Source organism: Rattus norvegicus, chromosome 7 (genome assembly GCF_021556685.1).
Source record: "Rattus norvegicus strain SHRSP/BbbUtx chromosome 7, alternate assembly SHRSP_T2T, whole genome shotgun sequence".
Taxonomy (NCBI): domain Eukaryota; kingdom Metazoa; phylum Chordata; class Mammalia; order Rodentia; family Muridae; genus Rattus; species Rattus norvegicus.
In genome coordinates, this window is record NC_141540.1 from 41,646,799 (window position 1) to 41,667,531 (window position 20,733).

The 20,733-nt window shown below is 37.9% G+C and overlaps 1 non-coding gene across 1 annotated transcript; it reads right to left on the reverse strand.

The window, feature by feature from the left end:
* Nucleotides 1–252: 252 nt before the first annotated feature.
* On the reverse strand, nt 253–443 carry U2l1 (U2 spliceosomal RNA like 1). The gene has a single exon (XR_015626194.1). It is a non-coding gene; the product is annotated as a U2 spliceosomal RNA (small nuclear RNA).
* Nucleotides 444–20,733: the final 20,290 nt, after the last annotated feature.

A 20,733-nucleotide genomic window follows, 5' to 3' on the forward strand; every position in this document is an offset into this window, starting at 1 on the left:
CAAAACTTGTGATCTGCTTGTTTGTGGTAAGGAAGAGCACTAGCAAACCTATGAACGCTATAAGTAATGTGTTTCCTATGAAAATACTATATTATATTAAAACCAGGACTCCTCACGAGACATAACATTCACCTTATAGCTTCTCACACATAGAGATTGTCCCCGTATACACAATACAGTTAATAAAGAGGCAAAGTGCTTAAGGGTCAGATGTTTTAAGTCTCACTTTTCAACCTGCAGTAATGTCCCCCGGAGGGGTGCACCGTTCCTGGAGGTACTGCAATACCAGGTCGATGCGTGCAGTGGACGGAGCAAGCTCCTATTCCAACTCCTAGTTCCAAAAATCCATTTAATATATTGTCCTCGGATAGAGGACGTATCAGATATTAAACTGATAAGAACAGATACTACACTTGATCTTAGCCAAAAGGCCGAGAAGCGATAAATCAGATTTTTAATACAGACTCAAATGGCTGCTAATCACTTGGCCCATAGTTTATAGTGGGGATCTGCTAGTATCAGTACATGCCTTCATATATATATATATATATATATATATATATATATATATATATATATATATATATATATATACAGGTTAAGTCAAACCTGAAAGAACGGTCATATCATAAATATATTTCACTTCACTGATATTAACTTTCCCTTTCGTCTCTCTTTCTTTTTCCCCCTTCTCTTTCCTTTCTCAAGATCATAAGTATGTAGATAACTATGCATTAGTCATTATTTAAATAATTTTTATCTGAAAGAGTTCTGGAAGTTTAAGTAATTCGGAAGGACAGCGCTGAGATTAGTCCCTCTGGAGAGCTATTTGTAAGTTCTCACCCTCGCTCTGCCAGCCAAGTCAAATGAGACCAGTTTGAGTCCAAGGCATTCACTTTCTTAAGGAGACTTCTCAGACTTTCAAAAGTGAAAACTGACAGAGCTTACTCCGTGGTCCCGATACATACATAGGTGGAAAGAATCTGCCAGGAGTTAAGACAAAAAGCTATATATTGAGGGGATGAGGAGGTAGTTCAGGGGTTATGTATGTGAATTGGGGTTTAGGTCCCGGAGCCTACATACATGCCTTTTGAGGACAAGGCCCACTTATAATTCCAGCCTTGGAAAGCAGAGCCGGGGGATTGTCATAGCAAGTTGGCTTAGCAGAACTACCCCATGTTTACCTTCCTGTGGTCCACTGATTGGAATATAACGCCTACTTGCTTTGTCTTAGGCTAGAACTAGGCTTCCCTTTCGGAACTGGTCTAATGCTTGAGCGTGTTTGACTCACGTTCTGGAAGCTAAAATTCATTTCTTGATAGCTAACAATGACAGGAAGTGAATGTTACTTCATTCAAGGCACAGCCCCATTGCTTTTTACAGCCATTGTGAGAACCAGGGATGAGTCTCATATCAATGAGGAAACTCAGGATTAAAGAGTTAGTAAACTATAAGATGAAGTCACATGAATTCACACAAATGTGCCCAAAGGTGATATATTAGCCCTCAGACACATCATCTGCAGTGACTTCCTTTACACCGAATATATGCATTCTCTTCAAGAAGGACCGATTGGGAAGTTTTTACCAGTCTATCTTAAAAGAAATTGGGATGTCAATTATGAATAATCTCTTGATGAATAAATACTTAATTTATATGAAATAAAGGACAAGTGAAAGTCATAATGTTTACATTTAGATTTAAGTTCAATGTAGATTTTTTATTTAAATGTATCATGCTAAAAAATTAATTGTAAATCACTCTTGGATTTGCCAACTGCTACCGTGAATCGCCTTAAAGGTTTAATTAGCTTAAAAGCATAACAACTTATTGTTTCTTCATTTCTGTGGAATGGCCAGGTAGTAGTTCTAGAATTTGCCTGGGCTTACATGTGAGATATGTCCTTAAGTCTCAAAGATGTTTAAACAAAGCTCAGAGACAAACTCTTAGCTTGAACTTCAGCCCCATGCCTCACGCCACCTTGAGGACCTCTTGCTGGTTGATAATACCATTGACCAGATTTCTGTTTCTAAGCCCAGATTTTCATTCTTAGGCCATCTCTCTTGCATGGGATGGACTTTATCATACTCAGCCATGGATTCTTTGTGTTTTCTGCTGAAGTCGAAACCAGATAGACAGATCTTGGAGTTTATTTTGTTGGATTTTTGGTCTTGCACACTATTATAGAAAATTTGTTGATAATTTTTCCCTCTGTGACACAATATGGATGAACTCACCTGCAGGATTTAGTAGCCATTTCCCTAGCTTTTTCTTGGGGATTTCTTGTTCCCTTGCCAGCTCCCACTTACCACCAATGTCTACATCATTGCCACATATTTTATGTTTTGGAGATGAAAACACTTCAGAGCCTGAGCTAGTGAAGGATTAGTGAAGAAAACAGAGCAATAGTGAATGTTAATTACCAAGGGATTTATTAGACTTTTATTCTGAATGACTTGGTCTAGGATTTAAGGTGAGGCAAGATGCCTATGCAAGGACAAGCAATGGTCATGTCTAAACCACACGGTGACCTAAGGTAGGTAACTAGAGTCTTAGAAACTACCTTCGGCCTTAGTTTCTTCATTTAAAAGAAACAAATAAAAATAGATATCCAAATAAAAATAATATCCATAGGATTTTTACATGAACTGAAACAGCACATGAAACATGTTTAGTACATCTTAAGACATGTAGTGTTAACTGATATTCTTGAGAAGCTGTAAGTCTTTTTTATAGATTTCTTCAGTTACTGTTAGGTTATGATCTTGCAACATTGCCCACCTATTTGGGAGTAGTACATTCTCTTTGCCTGGTATTATAGCCTCATGAAAGATTTCCCATCTCTACAAATGACTAGGGGAGTCAAATAATTTTAAATGAAGACAATCAATTCCATAGGAGTCATAGATTTCCTAATGTACACTCCTTATGCTCATCCCAAATAATTTCCATATCTGTATTTAGCTGTCTACTAAACTATTAATTTATAATATAACTCTGTTTCTAAAACGTCTTAGTCTAGGAATTTAATTTCTAGACTACACATATTAAGGAAAATTTCACTCATTTCTTCTTGCTTTTTTTGTAAGAATAGCTTACATTTTTCTTGCTTTATCTTTAGCTGCTTATTAGAATCAGAGTTAAGCTCTTATGAGTTTCATATCAGAAGTATTCGTTATGTTGACAATTGGATAGTGGCCATTGAACTTGAGACGAATTCCTAGAAACCTTTAAATTGTTCTAACATAAAAATAAATAATCCTAAAGACATTAAAAAAAAACAGAAAACTGAAAGTTTCCCAGGATGCTATTTGTGGCCCTTTTGACCCGTACGTTGTCATGTTAGCCTAGTCACTTGGTTCCAGCCATGGTAGTTTTTCTTTTCTTTGGGACTTTGGTATTTTTTTCATTCCTGGGTGTATTTCTACATTTTCTTCCTTTCTTCTTTCCTTTATTTGCACAAAGAACTGGTGAGAAATGTGTCAGTGTAGTATTTGTTCCTGTCCCAAACAGTCACTCTTAGTTTAAGACTGCTGCCATCTAAATTTCCACTTAATCAAAATTTATCTAAATTTGCAGCAACCAATCTTTCTCGATAGCAAACCTGGGGTTTGCAACATTCCAGTGACATTCTCATGACCACATCTACTAGAGCTCTCTCTCCTTTGCACCAAACTCTTATTCTTGAGTTTCTCAACACCTACTCTTGCACAGGACTCTGCTCTGTGTTGAACAAGATTGTACTATCCATCTCCTATTTCTTCAAAATGGATACACACATAAATAAGTTCTAGATACAGTAGGTTTTATCAGGAAGAGACTTGGAGGGCAGCAATAATGACAAAACTATTTAATGGTGCTCTTTTCTGCTTGATCTTTGGCTGCCAGTCACCCACTAGGAATTTGTCTGTGACAAATTCAGTGGTTTTAGTTTCTGATCACATTGGCTTGTTCTGTCCTTGCACCACATTCTATCTGCATCAAACGTCACCTATTTAGGGGTCTAGTTCTGCCTTTTCTGTTTCATGCATTTCTTTTTTAAAAAATCTTTTAGGACTTTTGAGTAAAAATTAAACTTTTTGTTCTTGGTACCATCCTTCCATACCATGTCCTCAGGGTTCACACATCTAAAACAGAATACCAAGGTATTTTTCTAAACAATGATAGTTTTCTCCCTATGGGTAATTCTGAGCCAGCTGGTAACATTACAATTTATTTTTCCTGCCACCCTTGCTTAAAGAATAAATCAGTGAAAGGTTCTTGGGGAATCTGTTTTCTCCAGGGAAAAGCAAGTGTGACGAGGAAGGAATATTGCAATATGATTTTTCCTAAAGGTGTTGATTATATTGACGAGCATAACCCAGTAGTCTTGGTACATAGGACCCTGTTAAATAAGACTGGAGTCACTGTATTTGAAAAATTCCATTTCTTTCTACTCATTTTCTATTCCCGTGGTATTTAGAAATCCTGCTTCTTCTAAACTTGTATAACTGTGTTTGAATTACACTTAGGTCTCCTCCATTAGTTCTTGTTTTCTTGTCATTCTAAACATATGCATTTGTTTCTACAAACAAAGGAGGTAGTTCTCTAAAAGTGGGATGATGGATAGGAAGTTAAATGATAATACAAGGATCTCAGCCACCATGGCCCATTATAATTAAGTCATGTTGCTGGCGAAGCTGTGTCTTATCCCTGGGCAAGACAACTCTGGTTATTTATTTTTAATCTTCATTGATTTACTGTACTCAAACAAGGCAACTTTACCATAACTCAAATGAGTGGGAAACACTTTGGCTGCAGTATTAAGTAGTATGATCTAAGTAAGAAGCCACTGAGGGCCAAGTCCTTTTGAAGAGCCATAGTAGAGATATCAAGGAACTTGTAAACCATGCTATTTTTGTGTTTATAGTTAGGATTTAAGGGGCAGTAAAAGCAACGTTAAATATTGATGATGACTATGCTTCATATATATATACATATATATACACATATATACATGCATATATATACATATATATGATATGCATGTGTGCATATGTATACATTTCTGACCTTCTGCAGTTATACATAGAAAAATTAATCATTGTTCTGTCTTTCCACTCTCATCTCTTGCCACTTCTAGGCAGTATCACCAACTGTTATCTATGTTCCCTTATATAAAATGGACCTATCACACTCTAGAAATTCAAATCCATTCTTAGGGTAGCTCTCTGAACTTCTTCAAAATATTCCTTGGAGTTAAATCCTCCAGGAGCCTGATTGAAAGTTACACTAATAGAAAGCTGCTTTAATTCTTTCTCCTCTCCTTTCCCCTACATATTCTTAAAACAAAGATTAGGTGTTGGTTTGAATGAAAAAATATCTCCATAGATTCAGGGGATACTTGGTCTTCATTTGGTGGCCCTAAAAGAAGGCGGTATGGTCCATTTGGAAGAAGTGATTTCTATAGGTATGTTTTGAGAATTTGTAGCCTCAACTCATTTCCATTTTGCTTTTTCTGCTTCATGTTTGTGGCTGACAATGTCATTTTTTTTAGCTTCCTGTTCTAGCTGCCTTCTGCTAGGCCTCCACCACCATTATGGACTCTGGTGGGGATCATGAACCAAAGTAGTTCTTCTTTCCATTGGCCCCTTTGGGTTATGGCATTTTACAACAAATAAAAATAATATAAATAGGCTTTAACATCATCATCATTATCAGCAGCAGCAACAGCATCACCCCCACCCCTGTGTGGTGTGTGTGTGTGTGTGTGTGTGTGTGTGTGGAATATGTGTGCTTGCGTGCAGGTGTCTGGGTGTCATGGTGTTCATTTGGAAGAAAGAGGACAACATTTGGAAGTCAGTTCTCTCCTTCGAGCCTGGTGTTCGGGGATAAAAATCAGGTTGTCAGGCATGGGTGGCTAGTTTCTATCCTTGCTGAGTCATCTATTTGGCTTTTAATGCATACATTTTAATTTGTTTTCCTTTCAGAGTTAACTAGTATCAACAAAGGGACCTCATGAGTATATTTTAAGAATAGATGGTAACTGACTTACCTAGTTTGTGAGAGTCTCCCATTTTCCTTCACTAAGCTACTGTTGTATTTATGGTGAGCAGCTGTGAAAATGCCCCATCCAATTTTCTTCTTTGTTCCCTTGCCGATCCCATTTCCCTGTAGAACTCATCTTTTGATGAGGCTTCTACTAAAATTACTAAATTGGCTCCAGGAAGGAAATGGGATGCTGGCTTATACCCTGGTAGAGGCAGGGTGACTTATGGTGAGACGCAGATCTTCAATAATCCATTTTCATCTTTCCCATGAAAATTACTACAGGGGTTCAAAACTTTTTATGTTGCAGTTTTGAGAATTTGGTCCCTGAAACATAGTAAAAAAGAATTGCAGTGTGTATGGACTCCAGATTATTGTTACTGAATTCAAGTATTGCCACAAGTTTTTGGTATGACATTGGCACCAAGTCCTTCTTTGTGCAGTATATGGCATTGCTTATTTTGCTTTATTTCGTCTTTAAAATTCATTCTTAAAATGATTTGATTGCCTCCAATGAGGACCATAACACAAAGCAAATATTAGTGAATATGTCTGGAGGATTTCTGTACAAGGTTATTGAATTTCTCATCAATATGATTTACTTTTATTATTTTTTGAGCATTTCATATATATTTTGATCATATTAACCTGAACTTTGCCCTATAACTCTTCCCAGATCCACCATCACTTATCAGTACCAATTACTTTTCCAACATTTTATTATTTTTAAATAAACAATTAAGTGCCTTTTGTATTGCTGTTAACACTATTTTTTAAACTATTTTATTGGGTTATGATGCCTCCATCTCCCTTCCAACCTTTATTCTACCCTAACCCCTTCCAATGCCCCAACAGTAGGTAGGAGAGAAAGAGGGTTAGAGGGAAAGACAGATATAGACCTCTTTAGGTTACTACCTATTGATTAGGGACATAAGGTTCTCTGGAACAAGTTGAATCTTTGTCTCCAGAATATTTCCAATTTCTTCTTCTTGTCAAACCACGACACCAACCAGGAGCAGCAGGGACAGCAGCAAGGGGAGCAGCAGCTACTAAAGGCCCTCCTGGGGCTCTCTCATTTTTACCCTCTCCAGAGTTCCCATAATTAAACTCTCTGCAGTTGGTAAAGATCACAGTTCTACTAGTGCATGAGGCAAATCATAATCACCTGCTGTGAAGCTGTCTCTTACCACATATCCGGGATTGAAACAAAAACATATTCACATAACATAACTGGATTTTTTTTAAAGAAACCATAATCCTCACTACATACTGCCAGTATACTTGTGAGTGTGAGACCATCCATTAGAACATGATGGACCCTCCAGAGGCTAAACTCTTAAAAGAAACTAACTCTTCTTTCCTCCTCAATTCATTTGTCTATAACTCCTCAATTAGACACAGGGGAGTTAATGAACCCTTTCTTCTTCCATATCAGAGTGCTTACTGGCTTTATCTTGTGCAGATTTTGTGCAGGCAAACACAGATGCTATGAGCTCATGAATGCATGAGTCCTTTCCTGTTCAGAAGACACTATTTTATTCTGATCCTGCCACAACATCTGTGTCAGTAGTGATACATGGGTATTCTGCATGTGACTGAGGACTCTACTGAAACTTATTCTTTGAACTTCAACAAGTTGTAAGTTTCTGAATTAACTGTACATAGGATCTTGTCTAATAAGTTCTGAGACCTGCATTAATGTATGGGTGTAGGTACAGTAATATAGAGGATGGGTTGATGGTTGATGCTCTGAACATTGTTGTTTTTTGATATGTATGCAGTTTTTGTGAACACAAATAATTCACAAGCAAATGATGGCAGGATTGCTTAATGAAATTAACTTAATCAATGGCCATAAATGCACGTTCCACAAATACTTTTACACACACACAGACACCCATGCACATAGTCACACACACATGCATGCACTCATGCACACACACACACACACACACAGAGAGAGAGAGAGAGAGAGAGAGAGAGAGAGAGAGAGAGAGAGAGAGAGAGAGAGGACAGAGATAGACACAGAGATGGAGTAGATTCACATCAAGAATAATATAGCTTAAATAAAAATGTTGGCATTGGATATACCTAGCTTATTAAAATAATGTCTACATTCCTATTTCTCAAATTTCTCAGCTGCCCTTAGCAGGAATTTTATAAAGCATCTCTAGCTGACACTAAGTTTTCGTATCTTTTTAAAAACAGGAACAAAAACAGCTCTAAAGGTGAAATAGTTATTATACTCATATCTTGGAGCCAATCAACAATTCTGGAGTTGGATTTGAGAGCCACCCAACAGGAGGCTAATCATGCCTGATACTGGAGACCTAGCCAGCTCTTGCCACTTTAGTAGACCAGCATAATTCCTAACTATATTCTAAAATATCCTTATACCTGCAGATAAGAACAGCTCTCACCTCTCATCAAAACCATTCTCTTCACAAAAGTTGGAGACAACTAAAGAAAACCACAGTGGACACAACGCAGAGATCGACAGATTATGGAGGATTCAAGCCTCAAGAAAAAAATATTTAACACAGCTCCTCCACCTAGGGATCAAGGAATATAGAGAAGGAGGGGTCTGAGAGATTTTAAATAGACACCCAGGAGGTCTGCTGTGAGACTGTGTCTCTCAGGCATTTTCTGGCCTAAACAAGACCTGAATCATGAGTTTTTATATATTTAAGAGAACAATGAGAACCATGCTAAAGAACACCCTGGAAAGAGGTCTGACAGCCTACCTCAGCTGTGCTCACAAGATCCCATTTCCACCCAGTGATGACATTTGACTCTGGATAGCTTTGCAAAGGGCTTCCAGTGATAAGCTAAGTGAAAATGGGCTCCCGGGAATACATAAAACTTCTCTAGTTATACCTTAAATGAAGCCATTTACCATGAAGTTCCTTTTCATGCTTTGAATACAAATATATCCCTAAAAATACAACCAAATACTAAAATACTACATGCTTTCAGTTTTTAAATAGGTTTCGCTGAAATTCAATGGTAACATATTTAAAAAATAGCACAGGAAGCCACTCCAAATTTAACATGTCAGGATCCTGTAGTTGATAATTAACTCCAAAACTCCAAACCACCTCCTGGAAACTAAGATGATTTTGTTTCTTTGTAAGAAGACAAAACAACCTCTCTCTCTCCCTCTCTCTCTCTCTCTCTCTCTCTCTCTCTCTCTCACACACACACACACACACACACACTTATACACACACCCACTTATACACACACACTTATACACACATGCACGTGCATATGCACACACAATGCACATACACTCACATACATGCACATACACTTACATACATGCACATACACTCACATACATGCACACACATTCACATTCATACACACAAAAGTACATGCACATACCTGCATCCACATGCACACACACACACACACAAACATGTGCATGTGCACAAACAGAATTAATCATGACTTAATTATGATGCAGCTGCTCCAGAACTTTAAGAAAAAAAAGTACCTTCCCCACGAGTTTCTGATTTGCCCAGCACAACCTGATTATGCTCATTATTGCTTGAAGTTTCTCTGGAACTTCAGCTAAACACAGGCAGTTAAAGCGTAATCAGTATAACCTGACTATGTGCATTCCCTGAAGTATCTCTAGGCATTCAATCTCCAAAGTAAATGTTCATGTCTACTCATGAATTCTTTAAGAATGGGATCCATTTTGCCTAATTGTAACCTAACCCTTCATTCATGCTGTCATGCACACGGTTGGGATAATCAGTAAGATATATTTCTGTCAAGGTGGAAACCTATCAACATTGTGTGGCGTGCTACAGTCTCTCCCCTCCCCTCCCCCTCCCTCTTTCACCCATTGTGTTGATATAAGCCATCAGTGGAGAAGGCATCTTTCTTTGCTCACACATCCTGCCCTGGTTGTGCTTCTCCTGTTTCTTCACTAGATGCTTTTCTACTTTGGTTTCCATTTGCTCCCCTCTTCAGAGTCTTATTCCTATTCCTCTTTCTTGCACCAACACATTTCTCTCACATTCTTCCTCAGACTTTGAGAATCAACACAGGAAGTATAACCTTAGCACCCAGCTCCTATGTCCTCTGCTATTTTCACTCTAGATGGAGAACACTGATTTTTGCATCTACTTCAAAATGAACGAAGCATTTTCACATCTGCCTTGTTAGCCATTTTGAAACACTCTTTAAAAATTACTATTAACTATTATCATTTTTAAAATAATTAAATTATTTTGTACATAAATAAATTAAGAGGTACTCTTACAGATAACGAATTGGGGTGAGATTTGAACCTCTGTGTGTTTAATCTTAATGTTTATTCAATTGATTGTATCATAGTGTCTCACTCAATCAAAAATTTTAGAAGACTACTCCAGCATGCTGATGACATGGTACTTGTCATATCTGATACAGTCACACAATTCCCACAGAAATATTAATGTATGAAACTATTCTAGATTATAGAAGTTTTCTATTATGTCAAGTCATCATTAGGTAGCAGACATGCAACTTAGCAGCTTGTAGTTTTGAATGTCATCACCTGTCAAATCACTAAAAGTATTTGGGACATAAGCTTGACAGGCTGAGATCCTACTAATGTTATTATTTATTAAAATTAATTATGTAGTCTCTTTTCTTGCCAAAAGAAGTTAATCTGTAAAATGCAGCATTTCTTTCAGGGTGACTAGTAGCAACAGGATGTCTGGTCACATTAGATTTTAAACACAGACACCTTCCTTGAAGTAAGTGTAGAAGGAATTGTTTTCCAAAGGCTCTTTGCATAATTCTACTTTGCCTTTTTCTTGCTATTCACGGACCAGCTGTACCTGTAGGTTCTGAGAATTTTAAAAACAACCCTACTGAGAAAGTCTTGTCACTTCAACTGTGGAAATAGATAATTAAATACGTTCTGCCACAAGGGATGAAAAGGTAAACTGATGAGTCCTGAAATCCAGACAAAAATAGCATACCATCTATAGTAGGAATATCATCATTCGAACAGCCCAGCACTAATGTCACCCAACTACTAAATCATGTGTATTTTATAATTTGCAATTTTGAAGAGAAAAAAGTGAATAAATAGCTAAATAATGAATAAAATAATTTTCTTCAAAAACAATTTGCATTCTAATTGATTAAAGTTAAAATAAGGAATAACAGGTCACATAGAATAATTTATTAGCTAATAGTTCAGTGTGCAGACATGATGTTCATTGGATTTATATGGCATCATTGAAATATTGAGGAAGAATAAATTCCTCATGTTATTCATAATTTATTTCCATGTACCTTTCATTTGTAGTTTTATACATTTCCTCCCCAGTAATTACAGAAATATTGCCATTTTTTGATTCTATCATATATAGCAATTGCTTATAGACCTTTGGCCAAACTTAACCATAAGGCTACCAATAGTAGCTATTAAGAATAATTGACAATAAGTAAATAAAAAATACAAATAAAAACTTAAAAATGGCCTGGAGATGAGGCTCACTGGTATAGAGTATTTGCTGTACTCGCAGAATAGCCAGATTCGAGTCCCCACAGATACATAGGGAAGTATGGTGTTCAGCATGGCTTGGCACCTTGACTTGACTCGATGCAGTGAGGGAGTGAAAAAAGGACAGATATTAAAGAAATGATAGACACATGGACATGAAAAGTCTAAGGTTGGCTGGGCTGTGTGAGCTCTGATGGAGTGCCATCAACATGGCAGCGACCCAGAATGACAGTGAGTTTATTATGTACAGCAGAGGAGGAGGGGTTAGCTAGTGTTGGTAGGAAGCTGCTGTAGGTCAGTCCTCTCATGTTCTCTCGTGGGAAGAAGCTGCAAGTGCTGGTGCTTACACACTTTTGACATTCATATTTGTAGTGAGGAAGGCTTTGCCATTCCTGCTCCTCATCTGGGTCAGGGGGAGGCTTTGCCTTCGCATAGGTCTATTACTGGTGGTTGACATGGATGTGCCCATGTCAACAATACACATTCACTGGGGCTTCATTTACTCTTTACACATTCTCTCAAAGCTTCCTTCACTCCCTACCAAGAAGCTCACAGCGGCCTGTAACTCCATTTTGAGGGAAACTCAATGCCCTTTGCTGGTCTCTTCAGGCATCTTCGTGTATGTGTGTGCACAAACATATTTGCAAGGAAACATAGGCAAAAATAGCTAAGGTTAAGCATTGCAATAGACACATATGGCTCTCCTCTCAGTAAAGTCATTACTCTTTCTAAATGTTTACTGCAGCATAAAGGAGACCATGTTCTCTATTAGCCGAGTCATCTGAAGGGCGACCACTAAGAAGCACAAAAATGTAAGTCAAGAATTAGATAAAATAATTTTCTCTCATGAATAGTTTAAGGTTTCCTAGAACTCAGTCCAGTTAGCTCTATCGTGTACCATCCCTGGCTTCAAGAAATACTAGAGCTGTTGTTTCTGGGAAACAGGAATCTCTGTGTCTCCAGAATCATTTTCTTTAAGGAAATCATCTAAGAGTTACAGATATTTTGTGAGGCCCTTGAGCCCAAATATATCACTGATTAAAAATGGCAGATGCTTTTACCTAAATAACTGTGCTAATCCCCAAAGTGAAGTTGAAAGAGCTGAAGAGACAGAGTGGCCACTGGGGAATGCAAGTCTTTACCATCAATATTTTGGGGCAAGTATATGATCTTAAAACTTTAATATATGAGCAAAATGTGATGTCAAGCTTAAATCCAACGACTATATTAATTCTTATTAATGATATTCATCTCTAATGTAGAGAAGATTTCATCTTTTATTAAATTTCTCTCTGTCTCTCTGTCTCTGTCTCTCTGTCTCTGTGTCTCTGTCTTTCTCTTTCTGTCTGTCTGTCTGTCTCTCTCTCTCTCTCTGTGTGTGTGTGTGTGTGTATAAGTGTGTTTTGCTGCTTGAATGACTGGATCATTTACATGTCTGCTGCTAATGGATGCCAGAAAGGAATGTTAGAATCTCTGGCACGGGGGTTACAGATGGTTGTAAACTACCAAGTAGGTGCTGGGAATTGAACCCTGGACCTCTGAAAGACCATTCCATGCTTTTAACTGCTGGACCATCTCTTCAGCTGTCAACATTTTTTCTGTTGGCTTATTCGCAAAACCTAAATATCCAAAATTCTAAATACAGAATAGTTTCTGCAAAACATACTTTGTTTTGCCAAAGGTTTGAATTAGTGACCAACCACTAATCTAGTTTATTGTTCTTTTCTATACTCAATCCAAATATATGCCTTTTTCATTTAGGTTCTTTATAAATTTATTTTTAGTTCTCTAACACTCAATCAATGCCTTTACCATTCTTGTGATAAGAAACCACAGCCAAGACATTTTATTAGAGAGTTAATTTGGGGTTTCTATCTCTACAGGGATAGGAGTCCATGATCATCATGGTGGTAAGCATGGCAGTAGGCAAGAGCTCATACTTTGAAGCATAACCATGAGGCAAGTAGACAGACAAGCAGACTGACAGAAAGGCAGACAGATAGACAGACAGATAATGGCTAGATAGACAGATAGACAAACAGACACACAGATGTAAAGATAGACAGGTAGACAGGAAAAGCTAAGAATGCTGTGATGGTGTGACTCTTTTGAAACCTTAAAGCATGTTCCTCGTATAACACCTCCTTCAACAAGGCTATTCTTCCTAATCCTTCACAAACAAGTCCACTAGCTAGGGAAGAGGTGTTCAAATACTTGAGCCTCTGGTGTGTATGTGGAGGGGGGTCATTCTCATCAAAATAGCTCAGCCATTTAACCCATGTTTTCATGTATTAGTAAACTTTCCCATGAACTAGCATATCTGTTATGAACAGAATCTTCACTAAGTTAAAGGGTAACTTTTAGATCAATCTTTTCATTTATTCTATTAATCTATCATACAATTCCCAACGATGCTCTTAAAATTGCCTTCTATATAATCCTATGATTCCATAGGAGGGAAAAGTGTGGTTGGATTTCCAGGGGCTCTGAGCTTTCTAATTGCAGTTCTGAAGTATGTGCCAGGACACTGATCATTTCTATGCCTCAAAGTTTTGCTGACGCTTTCCTGTGAAAACAATTTTTTAGTGCTTAAAACACATTCTAAAATCAGCAACCTGTTCGGATTCCACTGTTATTTCCAGCTTCCTACAATTATTCTCATTTCATGGGAAAATTAGAAAGAGGAAAAAATAGGGCCAAATGAGGCTTCCTATGCTAGGAATTTAAACAACCCTTCTTTTAAGGGCTGTCCCCAAACAAAGCCACAAAGTGAGTAATATTCTAGGTTCCTCTCTCTAAGAGCTTTATATCTGCAGCTAGTTGAGCCATTGTTGTGTGATCAAACAAGAGGGAAGAGCAGTGGAGATAGGGTAATATTTGAGTTGGCATAACAAGCAAAGGCTGATGTCTTCTCGAATGAGAAAAGCTCTGCTAGCCATAACAGAAAAGTTATAACTGCCAACTAATTTCAGAGTTTCCCTATTGATTTAAATTCCATCTAGGATTCCCTTTCTATTTATTCCCTTATTAATTTTATCGCTATTTGTGTGTATGTGTGTTTATGTGTGTGTGTGTGTGTGTGTGTGTAGGTGGGTGTGTTGTCATGTGGGTGACAGGAGATGACATCACACATCTTCCTCAATTACTGGCCACCACAGTTTTGATGCATGATCTCTCTGTGACCCGGGAACTCACTGCGATTCAGCTAGACTGGTTGGCCATGAGCAAACCTCTGGGATCCAGCTGGTCTTGCCTCTGAGCACCAAGGTTACAAATGCACATCGCTGTACTCCACAGCAGTTTACATGGGTCCTGGGGAATCCCAAATCTTACCCTTATGCTTGAGGAGAAAGCACTTTGCTCCCTGGACCATCTCCCCATTCCCCACCTAAGGTATCTTGAGAGACGTTATAAAAATGTCATAGCTTCCTAAGTATAACAGCGAACTCATTATCCACTAGCCTTGAAATGCCAACGTAATGCACAGACAGCAGCGCGGCCTATGGGTGTGCTGCCGCCTGACCTCATTCATTCCAATATGCCCTTGTAATAAACAAGAAGGGTGAAGACTTTAGAGTCTCTGAATTCTGGTTAAAGAATCGTTCATATTTGAATCAATGTCTTGTAGATTGATTCTCAAATGAGTACAGTATTTTTCAGCTCACTATTAAGGTGGGATGTGTCAAGAAAACAGGCCAAACTGAAAAGCTTATGACACTGAAGCCTTAAAAGTATTTACTTAATAAGTGGAGTCAATTTGACTAGCAGTTTTCTTAGCACTGCCTACATCCAAAGAGACAAAAGAAAAGAGAAATGAAACCAGATGGGGTGAGGGGAGCCCAGCCTCCCACTCTTGATGGGCAGCACGCTCAGCTTCAAAGCTGAGGCTGCTTCCTTTGGAGTCTCACCCAAACCATTGCAATGAATATTTCAGTGAGAAACAGTGGGCCACAGTCATTTGGAGCTTTGCAGTTATCCAATATATTTAGAATTCTGCTACCAAATGCCTATTAAAACACAAGACAGGAACCTTCGAAACGCCATTATTGATAGAGACACCCAAACATTTGAGTTTCCAGTTATGTAAATCTTTTGAGGCAAGGCCCAGACTTCGCATCAAGTAAACATCTAGATCTCTATCTAGAGCAAGGCTTGTGCAGCTTAGCTTTCCCACGCCATTACTGCTGAACAGAAGATAATGGAAGCCATTGTTGGTTGGGATGGGTCATGCTCTGCTTTGCTTTGTTCTACTAAAAGGGTATTGAAACGAAACTGGAGGCTTAATTTTACTTATTCATAAGGCTGCTTATGCCAAATTATACTTTAAATAAGTAATGCGAGATATTTTTAAGCACACACAGCCATTATCTCCTCTAGAATGGACGCTGCTGATGAAATAACCCTAAATTTGTTTTGTTGAGTCTTCAGAGAGCTACTTAGCATCATTGAACCTGTTTTTCTAGTGATCCCCATTAGAGAGATACTTCAGGCTGTGCCAAAGCTACCTCTTCCTTAGGCTCTAGGGAGTAAACATTTGGCTTTTCTTTCCTGGGATTCTGGAACAGCCTTTTGAAAGGGCTTAAGACATTTGTTTTCATTTTAATTCCTAAAGTCTGTGACGTAACATTCTGGAGTGGTAGGAGAAGGCTTTCTACCACAACAGCGACCTTCCTGGATTCAGCCTGGTACTGCTGCTTGGCATGTATTGAAACAGGAGATTTACACTGTGTGGTTCGTGATGGTGTCACATATCAGTGTGTTTTCAGTATAAGAGAAGAAAGCAATTGTTTGAAAATCAGTAAGGACAGATTTTGTGATAAATACAGCTTTGAGCAGCACCTGGAGTGAAGCCAACTGCTTATAGAGAAACAAGCGTCTGCCTTCATGGCTTATTCCTAATAGACATAATAGTGTATTTCCACTCCCTGCCAATCTTCCGTACCATTTCCTATTTTAATTCAGTAGTTTAGAATTTAACTGCATTTAGGTTTTCTGAGACCTTTTTTCTGTATGTATGTGAGTGGCTACATGTATGGATGTGCACTCTGTACGTACCTGGAGGCCAGAGAAGGCCAATGAACTACCAGAGCAGGAGCTACAAACAATTGTCTGTCACCATATGAGTGCTCAGAAACAAGCCTGGAACTGTGTAAAAGCAGCAAGTGTTTCTAACTGTGGAGTCCTCTCTCTAACCCTTTATCTACGTCTCTATGGTAAACACAGAATAAAACTGTCGATGCAAATAAGAAGGTGTACTAGTTTTATGCAATTTTATTCAGGTCTGTCTGGATTGACAGAGGTAAAATGCAAAGCACTTGAGTAACCACTAATTTAGATATAAGTATGTTTTACTTTTCTACATGTATGAAACAAGAGAAAATTCATCATGAGTAAGTTAATCTCCAATCTTTCAAGCATATGAAATTGTTCATTTGCTTCCCACTACATGTGTTGCTGCAATACACTTCATTCATCTATCAGAGTGCAAAATTTGTCTGTAGCTCATCTTGACCTCATAAATGGGTCCCTATCTGTCCTTTGTCCTAAGATGATCATGGTATTTATAATGCAAAGTAAAAACACAACATATAGATTGTAGGCACTTCAGACACAGCAGTGGCTCAGAGCATGAGCAGAAAGAATTCATACTTCTCAATTTAGGTCTTACCATGGCTTTAGGGGCAAATCTCAGCCTCAAAAAACTTCAGGTACCTAATGTTAAAATAAGAACAAAACAAAACAAAACGAAACAAAACAAAACGGGTAACAGTTGAAAGCTATGATGTATGTAGATATTGATCTCAAAACAGACCTTTAGAGGACATTATTGTGGAGTCTGACCAGCTATTAGCTCTAATGCCTGGAGGATTACAATATATACAAGTTGAATTGTTGCAACGTAAAAAAGAAACATAGCATCTGCAATATCTTTTGCCCCAGAAAACCCCAAGCATGTGAAACCATTCAAGCACTGTCTTATTGGTAAAAAGGAATGTCATCTAATGTAGATGCGAATATACACTGAGGGACACCTATTTCTGCATGATATCGACTGCCCAAGAAAAATGTATTGATACCTCTGTTACTGAAAGTCTTTCTTAAGAACCTGACCCTCGGGGTTGGGGATTTAGCTCAGTGGTAGAGCGCTTGCCTAGCAAGCTCAAGGCCCTGGGTTCGGTCCCCAGCTCTGAAAAAAAGATAAAAAAAAAAAAAGAACCTGACCCTCCTGTAACAGTATAAGTTAATTGCGATAAAACACATAGGGCTGGAAAAACATACTCACATACACGCATGTACTTAAACATGCATATATTGAACAGATATATAGTGCAATGCAAACCATTAAACGGTTTTTAATAGACACAAATAAAAACATTTTATTATGGCTGTCCATTATTTTAGTATTTTTTATTTACAAGTTTATGAACTTACATATTAAGCCCTGCCTGTAAGTACTCTGTAAGTCTACTCTGTATTGAACCAATAAAGAACTTGTGAGAGCACAATTTTAAAATACCACATAAATGTCTATAAAATATATTTAACAACATTTTTAATTATTGCCACATCACGGGACACAAAATTTTCTGCTACTTTTTGTTATGGATAACGGTACCTTAATCGTCAACTTTGTATAAAAGTTCTGAACGCAGTTTTCATTATTTGTGCCCACGCTCCAGGACTTGTGTGGTCAAGCATTTCATGCTGTGTGTAGAGTGTAGACGTTGACATGGACACAGCCTGTAATCTCATTACAGGATGTAGGCTGCTCATCTGACTGCTTCTTGCTAGAGTTGACTGTTATCATTATATACACCCATTCAAGTTCTTCCAGATAACTTTTAAAAGGATGGATTGGTCAAGTCACCACCAAGCCATTTTCTTTCTTATATTTAGTTTTGTTACCATAACTGACTTTTCTCCTTTTTTAAGGTTTTCCTTTTATTGCAAATAATTTGTTGGCTTTTTTAAAATTTGTTATTTCTGGGCTGGAGCGATGGCTCAGCGGTTAGGTCCTCAGTTTAATTCCCAGCAACCACATAGTGGCTCACTCACAACCATCTGTAATGGAATCCAACGCCCTCTTCTGTCATGCTTGCATGCATGCAGAAAGAGCACTCATACACATTAAATAAATAATAAATAAATAAATTCATAAATAAATAAATATTTAAAAGGTAAAATAGTTTTTTTCTAACATAATATATTGCAGTTATGGTTTTCCCTTCCTCCGCACCTACCAATTCCTTCCCACCTCCTCTCCCATCCGTATTACTCCCGTCCTGCCTCGCACTAGTAAACAAACAGGTTTTCAAGGGATCACAAGATAATTAATAAATGTAATTAATATTACATATTAAAATGAAAACTAAATATCGGAGTGGATCAAGACCAATGAACGGTGGGGAAAGAGCCCACGAGCAGACACAAGATTCAGAGACCCACTCATTCACACTCAGGGATCCCGGAACAATACTGGACTGGAAGCCATCGCATCCACAGAAGACCCGCTGTGGAACCCAGACCCGTGTGTGCTTCTTTGCTCTCTGTAATTTCATATGAGCTTTGCTCAGCGGATTTAGAGGACTTCGTCTCTTTGGTGTCCTCCGTTCTCTTTGGCTCTTATTTGTTTCTGCCTCCTCTTCCTTGGGGTTCCATGATCCTCAACTGAGGGAACTGATGGAGACCTCCCCTGTTGGCTGAGGGTTCCGGGTCTCTCACTCTTTGCCTAACGTCTAGTGTGGGTCTGTGTATTTGTTCTCAGCTACTGCAGGAGAAAATGTCTCTGAAGATGGCTGAGCAAGGCGCTGACCTATGATTATAGCAGAAGATATTTAGGAGTTAAGTTATTGCTACATTATTTAAGAAGAGTAATACTAGGATAACTGACTTTTCTTACCAATAGATAAACAAATTATTTTGCTTTTTTTCAATATGACATATATTCTTGACTTTATATCTAATGTATTTCCAAGGCTACATATGATGCTGTCTGAAGCTGTCAGTGCTGAGAGCTGCATTTTTAAGTGCAGTCTAGTGTAAATTTTTGTACTACTAGAATTTTCTTGTCAAGTTGAGAATTAGAGTAACTGAAATAAAATTGCTATGTAAATTTATGTAATGAGAATTAAAGTATTGGAATGTTGACAATGAAACTATTGTCAGTCCTTACAGAACGGAGCTCTCTAATTGGAAATTCTATTATGAAATTTATACTTTTATCCATGGAAAATTCCATTTAAATATGGTTGTTTAATATTAAGTCTGTGTTTCTGGGGCCTTAATTTTATTCAAATGTAATTTGCTCTTATGGAATGAGAATAGGTCAAATCTTCAGGACTCCAATCCTGAATCGGTTAGTCACTGCTTAGTGACATGGTCAAGTGACTTGATCTCTATGTTTCGGCCGTTTTTCATCCTTAAGTGAGCAGAAGCAAATTTGATGTCCAGAGTTGTCAAATGATAAGACTTAGAAGCATCTTTATGTAACTTGGATACTGTAAGCCTGCAGAAAAGTAATTTTTAAGAAATTATAAGAACATCACTTTTGAGATGGCCTCTCGAGTAACATTCTTATTGCTCCATAGGACAAACATCGAAAATATTTGTTCTTCTGCATTAAGATATGTGAACTATTCTTCAAGTTAATAAAAATTTCATATTCGTTGTGAAACCTGATTTTTCCAGGTATAAACATGTTTAGGGTTTGCTCTTCTTATAAACTAATTCTGGGCCACCTGTTAATCACGCAAAAAAAAAAAATTCAAAGACCTTTGGAGACCTTGCAAAGCTAACTTCTTCCCTGCCCAGGTTTATAGTTTTGAGCCTTTCTATATTCATAGAATCTCTACAATGAACAAGTAGCAGGTATTATAGTTGGAGACATCTTTTTCAAATTTTGTCTACAAACACAAAATTTTACATTTGTTCCTGTGGCTGAAATGCCACGTAGAAAAGGCATTTGAAAAATAGAAAACGTTTAGCATAAAGTTCATGAAGAATGTTATGATTTTTTTTCTTACCAGACATTTATGGTCATTTGAAGTCTCTTTTTGCTTGCAGTCCTGTTGTACAAACACAGTCTTGCCGATCTCAGAGTTACCTTCGACTTCTTTCTCATTCATACTTGCAAACTTTCCCGAGTGGAAATGTGCCTTGGAAATGCGCAATGTGGTCGGTGGGTGCGCACGGCA